Source organism: Lathyrus oleraceus, chromosome 6 (genome assembly GCF_024323335.1).
Source record: "Lathyrus oleraceus cultivar Zhongwan6 chromosome 6, CAAS_Psat_ZW6_1.0, whole genome shotgun sequence".
In the NCBI taxonomy this organism is placed as follows: domain Eukaryota; kingdom Viridiplantae; phylum Streptophyta; class Magnoliopsida; order Fabales; family Fabaceae; genus Lathyrus; species Lathyrus oleraceus.
Window position 1 is genome coordinate 519,072,490 of NC_066584.1, and position 17,083 is coordinate 519,089,572.

The following is a 17,083-nucleotide window of genomic DNA, read 5'->3' on the forward strand; positions in this document are numbered from 1 at the left end:
GACACAAGAGTGTAGAACAAATCAAGGTTCAGTCTGATAGCGCGAGAGTGTAAGGAAGGAACCAGATAGTGGAAACTAGGCATCGATCATAAAAATAGCGAGAGCACTATAGGCATCGTTTAGGACCTCATTTACTTTCAAAATACGATTTCTAATTAGAACGGGCAAGCAAGAGCAAGATCTTGTGGTTAGGAGGAGTGGTCTTTGTCGATAGCGCAAGAGTATGAGACGGGACCTTTAAGTCGATATTTTCTACATAACGTAATAGAGTCATATTTAGTGCCTGAATTTTACCTAAGCCCTTAGAAACACGGAATCCGTATTTCGGACTCGTTTTTATCATAACTTTTAAACCTTTAAAAATTAGTATTTTTATTCTTGTTCATAACAATATAACCTTTAGCCTTAGCTTTGCACTTCAACAATAGATAACATTAGTTTGACTATTAGTCTTTGTGGGTTCAATAATATTTTAAAACTACACGATAGACTGTGCACTTACAGTCATCATCTGAAAGACACATCTGGACGCGATCAATAAGATGTAGGGTCTTAGGGTTAAAAATTAGGGTATGACAGATGCCCCTATTTAAGTTTCTTCAATTTGGAGATATAAAGGTTGAAATCTTCGTCTCGACAAGCTTGGAGAGACTTAAATATTAAAGACCAAATTTTTGGCCTTAAGATATCTTGAAATGCTTATGATATGATATGAATGCAAACAAGAATCTATATGGGGAATATTGTTAGTGTAAGCCCTAGAGGCTAATACTTTTGGTACTTGTATCGAATTATTTATTAATAATAAAAAGTTCTTTCTTTATTATGTTTGTTTAATAAAGTCCCTAGAATAGCTAGTCTGTTTAATGTATCAAGTGTGACTTAATCATGAGATCACATTAAACATAAGGACACTATTCTTAAAGTATCCGTAGTCAAGCTTTATGGTGAAGTGGGATAACATTAAAGCATTAAGACTATTATGTATATATACTGATGATCACATCTCATGGATCATGGATAAGGAGTTATCAAGTCTTAAACATAGGTATGAATATTAAGAGTAATATTTATACTGGATTGACCCGCTATGAGAATACTATATAGAATGTTATGCAAAGTGTCATAAGTTATTCTCATGGTGATAATGGTGTATACCACCCTTCGACCTAAAACCACTATGGACCCTAGATGTAGAGTCGAGTGCCTTATTGCTGATCAAATGTTGTCCGTAACTGAATGACCATAAAGACAGTTGATGGGTACTCCACGAAGCATGCTAAGGGACATGAGTGACCTAGATGGAATTTACCCATCCTGCGTAACAGGATAAATGTCTATGGGCCCAATATCGAACTGGACAAGGATGACACGGTATATGCCTTGTGTTCAATATAGACATAAGGGAAAAAGGGTAATTGTACACATAAGTATTATCACAAAAGGATTTGTTAGATCACATGACATTTTCGTGTCTTGGGTAGCAGTGATGTGTTGCTAGATACCGCTCACTGTTTATTATGTTAAATATGTGATTTAATATAATTGCCAATGCCGCGAAAACCTACAGGGTCACACACAAAAGGACGAATTGATGAGAGATAGAGTAACTAAGGAATATCGTAATGTATGGTGCCCTTAAGTGAATTGTAGAATATCGTAAGGTACGGTGTACTTAAGTAGAATACGAAATATGGTAAGGTGCCACGCGCTTAAGTGATTTTGGCATATTATAAGATATGGGCCACATACACTTGAGTGGGCTTTTGAGCTTGCAGCCCACACAAGTGGTTCTATAAATAGAACCCTTGTGTAGAAGCATTTGTGCAGTTGCAATTTCGTTTCTCTCTCTCACACTCAAAGCCTTCATTTGTAACAGCTAGCACTGAGATTGAAGGAATCCGTTCATGTGGACTGGGTAGAGGCGTTGTCATTGTTTAACGTTCGTGATCGCTCCGTAGATCTGCATCAAAGGTTACAATCACCACAAGAGGTAACGATTCTATCACTGATCATGCCCATTCTTAAGGATCACTAAAGGAGAAATTTTAAATTCCACTGTGTTTTGGATCGCTCTTCTCCTTCAGTGGTATCAGAGCCACTTACGAAACCATGCATCTGATAACTGTTTATTTTCTGTATTAATATGATTAAAAGACAGGATGAATCAAAGAATAAACGAGTAATTAAATTTGGCATCATGTGTGTACGATTTGGATGATTGATGTTGACTATGCTTCGGAATCCGACATTAGTATGGTGAAGCAGCGATACATCGATCGTCCATAGGTTATGAAATAGAGATCGATCAAGTTATATATATGATATAAGTAATCCTGATGCAAAATACGGTATATATGATATACTGTTTCTGTTTCGTTCATTCAAACACTTAATGGTTGTTTTCCTTTGAGCGATCAATGGTCGTTTGCTTCTTGATCCGACATTAGTATGGTGAAGCAATGACGTGTTGATCAATCATACTGAATCAACAATCGAGGTGTGTTTGACGGTCTGAAATTGGTGCATTAGGGTTAATGACGGCACAGGGGTTGTGTTGTCAAAGAGTTATGCGATTAGGGTTGTGACTGCGCAAGAGTTGTGCTTTAAAGTATCAAGGGTTGATGCGAAAAACGACGTCAATTTCAAATGAATTATTCATTAAAAAAATTGGCTGAACTCTCCGTAGTGTGATCGATCGCCAAAATTTAATTTGGTTTTAATTAATTAAAAGAATTAAAATTAATAATAATAATAATAATGTGTTTATTATTATTGTCTTGTGGTGATAGGTTATGGCCTTAGTTTTCCTATATTTTGTTTTGGGTTTTTAAAATACGACCTGCGTGTCGTGCCTCTCTTTTAATCTCTTAATGTAACTTCTTTTCTCATCTCACTCCCTCGTATGTAAAACAAGTTTCTTTTATGTAATGTAATGTTATGAAGAAAGAGAAGAATTCAATATCAAAGGAGGACAACCTTGAAGATCTTGCTTCGAGAAGCTTAGATGGTTATTAGGTTAGCTTAGGTTCTCTCATTGGCTTGGGAGAACAATTGCGCTAGGGGCCATAACTGTTTCATTATGTATGTTGATGCATGTGAATGTATGTTGACGATTTATATGATAAATAAGCCGGTGAGATCAGAATAATTGCAAATTCCCTCAAATTAAATATTAAGTTTATGCTTTCCAAGTTTTAGCACTCATCAAGACTAGTATCGGATAATGTAGGTTTCGCCTACGCGAGATGCATGTTCTATATTAGTAAGGTGTGATGGGATAATTGTAATATCCAATTGCTAAAACAATGGATCAAACTTAACTAAAAAAATTATAATAAGATTATATATGTTTAGAAGCAAGAGTTGGAAATGATCCATGTGATGGATTGGAATAAGGAGTTATTCACCCAACTAAAATATTCGAGAGTTGTATTAGATACAATTCGAAGGAGTTCCTACCTAAATAACCTAGTTTTGTGTAATCCGCCTATGCGGACTTAAAACAAAGTGAAATGTGGATCTCGGACCATTAGAAAATCTTCCAACGGGATTTTCCGAATCAAATGGTGAGGGTCATTTGTTTTGAGTAAAATAGTGGGAGCATATTTAATTAAAGGCCTAATTAAATATCTTATTGATACTTATATTTTCATTATTTTCATGTAGATTACCATGACAAAAAATATCTCTAACAACATTTTGCGATCAATCCTTGACAAGGAAAAGTTGTCTGGGACAAATTTTTTGGATTGACACCGAAATCTGAGGATTGTCCTTAAACATGATAGAAAGTTGTATGTCTTGGGGAAACCTGTTCCTGAAGAGGAACCTCCTAGTTCTGCACCTAAGGCAGAAAGAGATGCTTATAAGAAGCATGTCGATGCTGCCAATGAAACTGCTTGTCTCATGCTAGCTACCATGAACTCAGAGTTGCAAAAACAACATGAGAACATGGCAGCGTTCGATATGATCGAACACCTGAAGATGCTCTATCAAGAGCAAGCAAGGCATGAAAGGTTTGAAGTTTCAAAAGACCTTTTTCAAGGCAAGTTAGCTGAGGGAGCCCCTGTAGGTCCCTATGTGCTCAAGATGATTGGGTATGTGGAAAACCTTGAGAGGTTGGGTTTTCCCCTCGGAAAGGAACTTGCGACTGATTTGATCTTACAATCGTTGCCAGATAGATTCAGTCAATTTGTCCTAAATTTCAATATGAATGATATGGACAAATCTCTTCCTGAACAGCTAGCCATGTTAAGAACTGTTGAGCAGAATCTGAAGTCAAAAGGGAAGTCCATTCCGATGATTGGAAATGGAAAGAGACAGAACAAAAGACCCACCAAGCAGGGCGATAAAGGGAAAGGCAAGGAAGTTGCCAAACCCAAACCCACTGTTGCTGCTTTGAAGCGTAATGGAGGCATAGCAAAGGAAGGCACATGCTTCCATTGCGGTAAGACCGAACACTGGAAGAGAAACTGCCCAAAGTACCTGGAAGATAAGAAGAATGGAGTAGAGACTTCAACTTCAGGTATTTTTGTTATTGAAATTAATTTATCTACTTCTGCATCATGGGTATTAGATACTGGATGCGGTTCTCACATTTGTACCAATGTGCAGGGGCTAAAAAGGAGTAGAGATTTGGCAAAAGGTGAAGTTGACCTACAAGTTGGCAATGGAGCAAAGGTTGCTGTTTTAGCCGTGGGAACTTATGTATTGACTTTACCTAGTGGTTTAATAATTCAGTTAGAGAACTGTTATTATGTACCTGCAATTAGCAGAAATATTATTTCCGTTTCTTGTTTGGAAAAGTTTGGTTTTCATTTATAATAAGCACAATTGTTGCTCAATTTATTTGAATGATATATTCTATGCTACTGCACAAATGAACAATGGACTATATGCCATTGATCTTGAAATGCCTATTTATAACATTAATACTAAAAGGATGAAACCTAATGAGTTAAATCCAACTTACCTTTGGCATTATCGATTAGGCCACATAAATGAGAAACGCATTTCCAAACTCCATAAAGATGGACTCTTGGACTCTTTTGACTATGAATCATATGAGACATGCAGATCTTGTTTAATTGGAAAGATGACAAAGTCTCCATTCACAGGAAAAGGTGAAAGAGCTAATGATCTTTTAGCCCTCATACATACTGATGTATATGGACCACTCAACATACCAGCCAGAGGAGGTTTTCAGTACTTCATCACATTTACTGATGATTTCGGTAGATATGGTTATGTGTATTTAATGAAACACAAATCAGAGTCCTTTGAAAAGTTCAAGGAATTCAAGAATGAAGTACAAAACTAACTAGGTAAGAATATTAAAACTCTTCGATCAGATCGAGATGGTGAGTATTTAAGCCTAGAGTTTGATGACCATCTGAAAGAGTGTGGGATCCTATCCCAGCTTACTCCTCCTGGAACACCCCAATGTAATGGTGTATCTGAGAGAAGAAATCGAACCCTGTTAGACATGGTCCGATCCATGATGAGTCAAACCGATCTTCCAAACTCCTTTTGAGGACATGCACTATTGACAGCAGCTTACACACTTAACCGTGTTCCATCCAAAAAGGTTGAGAAGACACCATATGAGATATGGAGTGGTAAGAAACCACATATGTCTTACATGAAGATTTAGGGTTGCGAAGTTTATGTGAAACGAAAAATGTCAACTAAGCTTAAGCCCAAATCTGACAAAAGCCTATTTGCGGGGTATCCTAAAGAAATAAGAGGGTATTACTTCTACAATTCTTCTGAGGGCGAAGTGTTTGTCGCTTGAACTGGAGTTTTCCAAGAAAAGGATTTTATTTCCAAAGGAATCAGTGGGAGGAAAGTAGAGCATGAAGAATTTCAAGAATCATAAAGCATTGATACACCTATGGAGGAATTAGAGAAGGAAACACAAGTAGTTGTGGAAGAGCAACCTGCTCAAGTAGAACAAGACCAGCGTAGGTCAAGCAGGATACGTCACCTACCTGAGAGATATGGATATCTCATAACTGATCAAGGTGATGTATTACTCATGGATCAAGATGAGCCTGTGACCTACCAAGAGGCCATAACTGGTCCGGAGTCTGAGAAGTGGCTAGAAGCCATGAAATCTGAAATGGATTCCATGTGCACAAACCAAGTTTAGACCTTGGTAGAGCCTCCTGTAGGAGTTAACCCTATAGGATGCAAGTGGGTCTTCAAAAAGAAGACTAACATGGATGGTAAGGTACATACCTATAAGGCAAGACTGGTTGCAAAAGGATATAAACAAATTCATGGGGTTGACTATGATGAAACCTTTTCACCAGTTGCAATGCTTAAATCTGTTCGGATTTTACTTGTTATCGCTGCATATCATGATTATGAAATATGGAAGATGGATGTCAAAAATGCTTTCCTTAATGGGAATCTTCTTGAGGATGTGTACATGACATAGCCTGAAGGATTTGACATACCAGAAGAAGCCCAAAAGAGATATAAGTTACAAAGATCAATCTATGGATTGAAGCAAGCTTCCAGAAGCTGGAATCTTCATTTTGATGAAACAGTAAAACAATATGGATTCATCAAGAACAAAGATGAGCCTCGTGTCTACAAGAAGGTTAGTGGGAGCATGATCATTTTCCTGGTATTATATGTAGATGACATATTACTCATTGGAAACGATGTCCCTACCCTACAACAAGTAAAGTCTTGGTCGGGGAAATACTTTTCTATGAAGGACCTAGGTGAAGCAGCCTATATAATAGGAATCAGAATCTACAGAGATATATCACAAAAACTGCTTGGCCTAAGTTAGAGTACATACATAGACAAAGTGCTGAGACGCTTTAATATGCATGATTCCAAGAAAGGATTCATACCTATGCATAATGGCCTGTGTCTATCAAAAACACAATCCCCTTCAACTAAGGGAGAAAGGGATCGCATGAATAAGATTCCATATGCATCTGCAATAGGATCTATCATGTATGCCATGTTATGTACTCGACCAGATGTCTCGTATGCTTTAAGTGCAATGAGTAGGTACCAATCTGATCCTGGTGATGCTCATCGGGTAGCTGTCAAGAATATCCTTAAGTATTTGAGAAGGACAAAGGACCCTTTCTTAATATATGGAGGTCAGGAAGAGTTGGTTGTAATTGGATACACCGATGCTAGCTTCCAGACAGATAAGGATTACTTTAGATCGCAATCTGGTTATGTGTTTTGCTTAAACGGTGGCGCTGTGAGCTGGAAAAGTTCAAAGCAAGATACAGATGTTAATTCTACAACCGAGGCCGAGTATATTTCTTCCTCAAGTGCAGCAAAGGAAGTTGTTTGGATCAAAAAGTTCATTAGTGAACTTGGCATAGTTCATAGCATTGTGGATCCCATTGGTCTCTATTGTGATAACAGTGGTGCTATCGCACAATCTAAGGAGCCTAAATCTCACCAACGATCCAAACACATACTTAGGCGTTATCACCTCATTCAAGAGATAATAGATAGAGGAGATGTGAAAATATGCAGAGTACCTACACTTGACAATATTGCTGACCCACTAACAAAGCCTCTTGCACAACAGAATCATGATGGCCATACTAGATCTATGGGCATTAGGGGTATGCCTGATTGACTCTAGTGCTAGTGGGAGATTGTTGGTGTAAGCCCTAGAGGCCAATACTTTTGGTACTTGTATCGAATTATTTATTAATAATAAAAGGCTTTTTCTTTATTATGTTTGTTTAATAAAGTCCCTAGAATAGCTAGTCTGTTTAATGTATCAAGTGTGACTTAATCATGAGATCACAATAAACATAAGGAGATTATTCTTAAAGTATCCGTAGTCAAGCTTTATTATGAAGTGGGATAACATTAAAGCATTAAGACTATTATGTATATAGACTGATGATCGCATCTCACGAATCATGGATAAGGAGTTATCAAGTCTTAAACATAGGTATGAATATTAAGAATAATATTTATACTGGATTGACCCGCTATGAGAATACTATATAGAATGTTATGCAAAGTGTCATAAGTTATTCTCATGGTGATAATGGTGTATACTACCCTTCGACCTGAAACCACTATGGACCCTAGATGTAGAGTCGAGTGCCTTATTGTTGATCAAACATTGTCCGTAACTGGATGACCATAAAGACCGTTGATGGGTACTCCACGAAGCATGCTAAGGGACATGAGTGACCTAGATGGAATTTGCCCATCCTGCGTAACAGGATAAATGTCTATGGGCCCAATATCGAACTGGACAAGGATGACACGGTATATGCCTTGTGTTCAATATAGACATAAGGACAAAAGGGTAATTGTACGCATAAGTATTATCACAAAAGGATTTTTCAGATCACATGACATTTTCGTGTCTTGGGTAGCAGTGATGTGTTGCTAGATACTGCTCATTGTTTATTATGTTAAATATGTGATTTAATATAATTGCCAATGCCGCGAAAATCTACAAGGTCACACACAAAAGGACGGATTGATGAGAGATAGAGTAACTAAGGAATACCGTAATGTATGGTGCCCTTAAGTGAATTGTAGAACATCGTAAGGAACGGTGTACTTAAGTAGAATACAAAATATGGTAAGGTACCACGCGCTTAAGTGATTTTGACATATTATAAGATATGGGCCACATACACTTGAGTGGGCTTTTTAGCTTGCAGCCCACACAAGTGGTTCTATTAATAGAACCCTTGTGTAGAAGCATTTGTACACTTACAATTTCGCTTCTCTCTCTCTCACACTCAAAGCCTTCATTCGTAGCAGCTAGCACTGAGATTGAAGGAATCTGTTCGTGTGGATTGAGTAGAGGCGTTGTCATTGTTCAACGTTCGTGATCGCTCCGTAGATCTGCATCAAAGGTTACAATTGCCACAAGAGGTAACGATTCTATCACTGATCATGCCCATTCGTAAGGATCACTAAAGGAAAAATTTTAAATTTCGCTGCACTTTGGACCGCTCTTCTCCTTCAAATATAGTGCTACAAGAGACAAAGAACTATTAGAGATGAGAGGAGATTGAAATTCCGCAGGGGAAATCCAGATTCCAAAGGTGTACCCAGATGGGGACAAATAAAATTCCGCCAGGGGAAAAGGAAAAAGCTCGAAAATAACTGATGCATGGTTAGAGTACGGACTAAAGACCTAACAAATGAGACTTAACAAAGTAAGACTTCACCGGTGAAAAGCAATCATCAACATGGGAAAATCTTGACTTTAATAGGAGAAGAATATTACCTAAATATCAGCCGAGTGATAGATTAACAAAGGTAATAAGCTCAAACAGAATGATTACCAACTACCAGCCAAGTGATAACTTAACAAAGGTAACCAATCAGAGAGAGATGGAATATTACCTACTATCAGCCGAGTGATAGCTTAACAAAGGTAATAAGCTCAAACATACCAACTACCAGCCAAGTGATAGTTTAACAATGGTAACCAATCAGAAAGAGACAGGATATTACCTGTTGGTTCTAAGTGTTGGCAGCAATTTTGGTAAAACAAAGAGTGTTCACAAGATGTTACATGTGATGTCTTAACATAAGATATCTTGTACCTGCTGGAGGTTTAAAATATAATTATGCAGGATTGTTTCAGGATGTCATACCCTATGTCTTGACATCTGATATAATGTACCTGCTGGATATTTAAAATGGAATTATGCAGGATTGTTCCAGGATGTCAGACCCGATGTCATGACATTTGTACACAGAACATTCAGTCAGAATGTTATGTGTTATGTGATTGCGCTTTTAATGGCAATCTATGTTTGATTGATGAGTTAATTGCAAACGCAATCAATCAATGATTACAACGTGATTTATCTTATTTTCCAAAGAGATCTAACCAACTGTCATCAGAAGATTTGAATGGAAAATAGTTTTAGGGTTTTATGATGTCCAAGCCCAGCTGAAAGCTTCTATAAAAAGGACATGGAAAACCTGATTTGATACACAAGAAATACAGAATAAAATATTGAGAGAGAATAAGGGTTTGTGTCTTGTGTGGTCGTGTGACTTATAAGCCATTCAATTCATCCATAGATGATTGAATTGGTTTGATTTGTGAGTTGTAATTTGTCAATCTAAGCTTTTAAGCATGAGTGTGTGTCTACTTGATTGAAGCTGCTAAGTAAGATCAACTGTGTGTCTTTGAAGAGTGTCTTCTTTTTATTGTAATTCTTGTTTAATATCACTGGTGTGATTGAGGGGGAGTGAGTGGGATCTCATATCTAAGAGTTCTTAGGTAGAATTCATACGGGTATAGATTAGGTGAAAAAGACTGTAACTTGTGTAGTTTACTGAGAGTCTTTGAACTGATTCTATTTAGTGGATTTCCTTCCTGGCTTGGTAGCCCCCAAACGTAAGTGAGTTGCACCAAACTGGGTTAACAATTGCTTGTGTCTCTTGCATTACTATTCTTTATCTTTATCTTGTTTGTATTATTCAGATATTAGTGTCGTGACATTACCTTCGACATCTCATATCTGATACCAGAATTTCAATTGGTATCAGAGCAGGCATCCTGCTCTGGTTCTGGGTGAGATCTAGGGACAATACTTTCTGGTACTATAGAGAGAGATGGAGGATCTGTTCACAAGCCACCAATTTTGGATAGACCTAACTATGACTATTGGAAACCTCGAATGGTAGCTTTCCTAAAATCTCTTGATAATAAGGCTTGGAAAGCTGTGTTAACAGGCTGGGAACATCCAGTAATTAGTAAGGAAGGAGAAGCCACAACTGATAAGAAGCCTGAAGAACAATGGTCTAAGGAGGAGGATGATCTAGCCCTTGGAAATTCTAAAGCATTGAATGCCATATTCAATGGAGTAGACAAGAATATCTTCAGATTGATAAACAAATGTAAGGTGGCTAAAGATGCTTGGGACATTCTCAAAACCACTCATGAAGGCACCTCTAGAGTGAAGATGTCTAGATTGTAGCTGCTCACTACCAAGTTTGAAAATTTAAGGATGAAAGAAGATGAAAATATTCATGAATTTCACATGAATATCCTTGAAATTACCAATGCCTCGGGAGCTCTGAGAGAGAAGATGTCAGATGAAAAGTTAGTAAGGAAAATACTCAGGTCACTCCCTAAGAGATTTGCTATGAAGGTGACATCCATATAAGAATCTCAAGACATCTCAAATATGAGAGTTGATGAGTTAATTGGATCCCTCCAAACATTTGAGATGGGAATGTGTGATGGATTTGAAAAGAAATCCAAGAGCATAACCTTCATGTCAAACACTGAAAGGGAAGATGAGGAAGGTGGTCAAGATATTAATGAAGATCTGGAAAATGATGTAGCAATGCTGGGAAGACAGTTCAACAGACTTATGAAAAAGATGGATGTAAGATCTAAGGCCAATGTCAAGAACATCGCATCTGACATCAGTAAATCCAACAATATTGGAAGAAGAACAAGGTCAGAAGAAAAGCCCAGAGAAGGAAAAGGAGTTTAGTGTTATGAATGTGATGGGTATGGTCACATTAGAACTGAATGTGGGACCTACCTCAAGAAACAAAAGAAGGGTCTTGCTGCCTCTTGGTCTGATGAAAGTGAAACAGAAGATGCTACAAATCTTGTGAGTGCATTGACTGGAAGATGGGGTTCTCATGAAGAGTCAAGTGATGATGAAGTAACCTTTGAAGAGTTGGCCACTACCTACAGAGAGTTGTGTCACAAAAGTGCAGAAGTGTGCAGACCAGTTGAAAGTCGGAAGAAAGTGATAGCTCAGCTGGAGAATGAAAAGGGAGAACATGTGGAAACCATCTCCAAGTTGAAGACTGGAGTTGTACTCTTGAATTCCAAACTGGATGAGATGACCAAGTATGTAAGAATGCTTAACAATGGATTTGACATCTTAGACAAGATTCTCCAAACTGGTCAAATAACAGGAGACAAATTTGGCATTGGGTTCAATGAATCTAAGGCTGAGTGAAGTTACACTAATGGCAAACCTAAATCCAAACCTAAGTGCAGCCATATTGATCACAAACCTGCAATGTCACATCACATGTCACAACATCATAAAGGAAGACAACCATAAGGGAAACACCAAAAATGGAGATGTCATTACTGTGAGAAGTTTGGCCACATAAAACCCTTTTGCTATAAGTTGTATGGTTACCCTCAGCCTGCTCATTATCTACCTAAACCCAAACATTATAGACCTATCAATAAAAAGCAATGGGTTCCTAGGACTGATGTTACAAGTCTGATAGCTCACACTTCCTTCAGAGTGTCAGCCAAAGAAGATTGGTATTTTGACAGTGGGTGCTCCAGACACATGACTAGAAACAAAAACCTGCTAACTGACCTTCATCCTCATGCCACAAGTTATGTAACCTTTGGTGATGGAGCAAAGGGTGAAATCAAGGGGATTGGTAAGCTTGATTGCCTTGGAGTTCCTGACCTTGACAATGTTCTACTTGTTAAGGGATTAACTGCTAATCTAATACGCATCAGTCAACCGTGTGACCAAGGTCTAAATGTAAACTTCACTAGAACTGAATGTCTGATCACTAACAAAGAAAATGAAGTGATCATGAAAGGAGTTAGATCTAAAGACAACTGCTACATGTGGAGTCCTCAAGAAACTGATTACTCTTCAATGTGTACTTTGGCCAAAGAAGAAGAAGTGAAGATATGGCATCAAAGATTGGGCCATCTGCATCTTAAAGGTATGAAGAGAATTATATTTGTTGAAGCTGTTAGAGGAATTCCCAACTTGAAGATTGATGAAGGAAAAATCTGTGGAGAATGTCATATTGGAAAACAGACAAGGATGTCACACCAGAAGCTCAGACATGACACCACTACCAAAGTTTTGGAACTCCTCCATATGGATTTGATGGGACCCATGCAGGTGGAAAGCCTTGGTGGGAAGAAGTATGCATATGTAGTGGTGGATGACTTCTCCAGATACACCTGGATCAATTTTATAAGAGAAAAATCTGATGTTTTTGAAGTCTTCAAGGATCTTTGTCTAAAACTTCAAAGAGAAAAGGAAAGTCCAGTTATCAAAATTAGAAGTGATCATGGGAAGGAATTTGAGAACAACAAATTTGCTGAATTTTGTTCTTCAGAAGGAATTCATCATGAGTTCTCATCTCCCATTACTCCCCAGCAAAATGGTGTGGTGGAAAGAAAAAATAGAACTCTTTAAGAATCAGCCAGAGCTATGATTCATGCGAAGAAATTGCCCTACCATTTTTGGGTTGAAGCCATGAACACAGCCTGCTATGTTCACAATAGAGTGACATTGAAGAAAGGGACTCCTACAACCCTATATGAAGTCTGGAAAGGAAGAATACCTATAGTCAAATACTTCCATGTATTTGGTAGTAAATCCTATATCTTGACTGATCGTGAACAAAGAAGGAAGATGGATCCAAAAAGTGATGAGGGAATATTTTTGGGCTACTCAACAAACAGCAGAGCATACAGAGTCTTTAATTCCAGAACTAATGTAATGATGGAATCTATCAATGTTGTGGTTGATGACCAATAGACTGATGTCGAGACATCTCTGAATGATTCCCCAGCTGACCTCTCAGACAAAAATAAAGAGAGTGAACCTACTCAAGTTGAACCTGAAAATGACAAAATCAACAAGGGACCCTCCATCAGAGTTCAGAAGGATCATCCCAAATATCTCATTATAGGAGATCCAAATAAAGGGGTCACTACTAGATCAAAGGAAGTGATCTTACATGGCTGCTTTGTGTCCAAGATTGAACCTAGGAATGTCAAGGAAGCCTTGACTGAGGAGTTCTGGATCAATGCCATGCATAAGGAGTTAGGTCAATTCAAGAGGAATGAAGTATGGGAACTGGTTCCTAGACCTGAAGGAGTAAATGCCATAGGTACAAAGTGGGTGTATAAGAATAAATCTGATGAACAAGGGGTTGTTACAAAAAACAAAGCAAGATTAGTAGCACAAGGATATACTCAAGTTGAAGGAGTGGACTTTGATGAAACTTTTGCTCATGTAGCTCGTCTTGAGTCCATTAGATTATTGCTTGGAGTGGCATGTATTCTGAAATTCAAACTGTTCCAAATGGATGTAAAAAGTGCCTTCTTGAATGGCTACTTAAATGAGGAAGTATATGTTGAACAGCCTAAAGGATTCACAGACCCAAATCTTCCAAAGCATGTGTACAGATTGAAGAAAGCCCTCTATGGGTTGAAGCAAGCTCATAGGGCTTGGTATGAGAGACTCACAATGTTCCTCACTAACAATGGATACAGGAAAGGAGATATTGACAAAACCCTATTTGTGAAGAATGAAGGAGGGAAGCTCATGGTGGCACAAATATATGTAGATGACATTGTGTTTGGTGGGATGTAGAATCAGATGGTTGAACATTTTGTTAGACAAATGCAATCTGTGTTTGAGATGAGCCTTGTTGGAGAGCTGACCTACTTTCTTGGGCTACAAGTCAAGCAGATGGAAGATTCTATCTTTCTATCTCAAAGCAAGTATGCCAAGAACATTGTTAAGAAGTTTGGCATGGAGAATGCAAGTCATAAAAGAACACCCGCTCCTACACATGTGAAAATCTCCAAAGATGAAAATGGTATCAGTGTAGATCAAAGTCTCTACAGAAGCATGATAGGTAGTCTGCTATATCTCACAACAAGCAGACCTAACATTGCATTTGCTGTAGGTGTTTGTGCTAGATATCAAGTTGAACCAAAAGTCAGTCACATAAACCAAGTAAAGAGAATACTGAAATATGTCAATGGCACCAGTGACTATGGGATGTTATATACTCATGGATCTGGATCTATGCTGACTGGTTACTGTGATGCTGACTGGGCTGGAAGTGCTGATGATAGGAAAAGCACATCAGGAGGATACTTCTTCTTAGGGAACAATCTGATATCATGGTTTAGCAAGAAAAAAATTGTGTGTCCCTATCCACTGCTGAAGTTGAATACATAGCAGCTGGGAGTAGTTGTTCTCAACTGGTTTGGATGAAACAAATGTTGACTGAATACAATGTCACACAAGATGTCATGACATTGTACTGTGACAACCTGAGTGCTATAAATATTTCCAAAAATCCTATTCAGCACAGCAGGACAAAGCACATTGATATTCATCATCACTTTATTAGAGAACTTGTGGAAGAGAAAATCATAGCACGGGTGCATGTTACTACTGAAATGCAATTAGCTGACATATTCACAAAAGCTTTGGATGCTAATCAGTTTGAATGTTTAAGAGGGAAATTGGGGATTTGTATTCATGAGAATTTATAGCAATCAAAGGAGTTTGTGGTTAATATCCCAGAGGATATTTCTGACAAAAATAGCAAGGAATTTTGCAAGGTGTTTGTAAGAAGAAGATGCTACTTCCTCAGACCAAGTTATGATTGTCCCCCTGTTATGAAGATTGTGTGCTGTTCTGGATGATGGTTGTTTTGGAAGCTTGGACATTTTGTTGTTTTTTTCTAGTTAATGTTTGTAATTTTTGGCAGTTCTTACTGATGCCTTGATGTAATATTTGGGTTCTTTATGAGTTCCATGGATTTCTAATTATCTCAACTATTGCAGCTGTGTATAATTATGGTTTGTATCTCCTAACATTTATGTTTTAACATTTTATATGTTATAACATCTCTGGTGACGTTCTCTGCTAGGCTGATTGACATTTATTTTGTCTAATTGGTCACCTTTGGTCTATTTTGACTAAAAAGGGGGAGAAGTAAATATGTGGAGAGATGCAGTTAAATATGTGGAGTTCTGTGGAGATGTATGTGGAGAACTGCAGTTAGTATGTAGCTAGCTGATGAAGGCTAAACAGATGAACAGTTGATGTTGAATGAGATGTTTGATGTAAAACATAATGATGTTATGTTCTGTGATGTTGAAGGAGATATCAGAGGGTAACTCTGAATGTTACATGTGCTGAAGGAGATGTCTGTATTGAACAGACTTAGGGGGGAAGAAATACCCATGTGCATTTGTGTGTTTTACTAGTTGCTATTATAGCTAGTAATTCTGTTTGCTTCTACTGCTGCTTAAACGCTGTTATGCTGTTTAACTGCTGATGTGTTTTTTCTTGTGAACAAAATGGACTGATATATGTTTTAGCCAAAATTTGCCAAAGGGGGAGTTTGTTGGTTCTAAGTGTTAGCCGCAATTTTGGTAAAACAAAGAGTGTTCACAAGATGTTACATGTGATGTCTTAACATAAGATATCTTGTACCTGCTGGAGGTTTAAAATATAATTATGCAGGATTGTTTCAGGATGTCATACCCTATGTCTTGACATCTGATATAATGTACCTGCTGGATATTTAAAATGGAATTATGCAGGATTGTTCCAGGATGTCAGACCCGATGTCACGACATCTGTACACAGGACATTCAGTCAGAATGTTATGTGTTATGTGATTGCGCTTTTAATGGCAATCTATGTTTGATTGATGAGTTAATTGCAAACGCAATCAATGAATGATTACAACGCGATTTATCTTATTTTTCAAAGAGATCTAACCAACTGTCATAAGAAGATTTGAATGGAAAATAGTTTTTGGGTTTTATGATGTCCAAGCCCAGCTGAAAGCTTCTATAAAAAGGACATGGAAAACCTGATTTGATACACAAGAAATACAGAACGAAATATTGAGAGAGAATAAGGGTTTGTGTCTTGTATGGTCGTGTGACTTGTAAGCCATTCAATTCATCCATAGATGATTGAATTGGTCTGATTTGTGAGTTGTAATTTGTCACTCTAAGCTTTTAAGCATGAGTGTGTGTCTACTTGATTGAAGCTGCTAAGTAAGATCAAGTGTGTGTCTTTAAAGAGTGTCTTCTTTTCATTATAATTCTTGTTTAATATCACTGGTGTGATTGAGGGGGAGTGAGTGGGATCTCATATCTAAGAGTTCTTATGTAGAATTCATACGGGTAGAGATTAGGTGAAAAAGACTGTAACTTGTGAAGTTTACTGAGAGTCTTTGAACTGATTCTATTTAGTGGATTTCCTTCCTGGCTTGGTAGCCCCCAGACGTAGGTGAGTTGCACCGAACTGGGTTA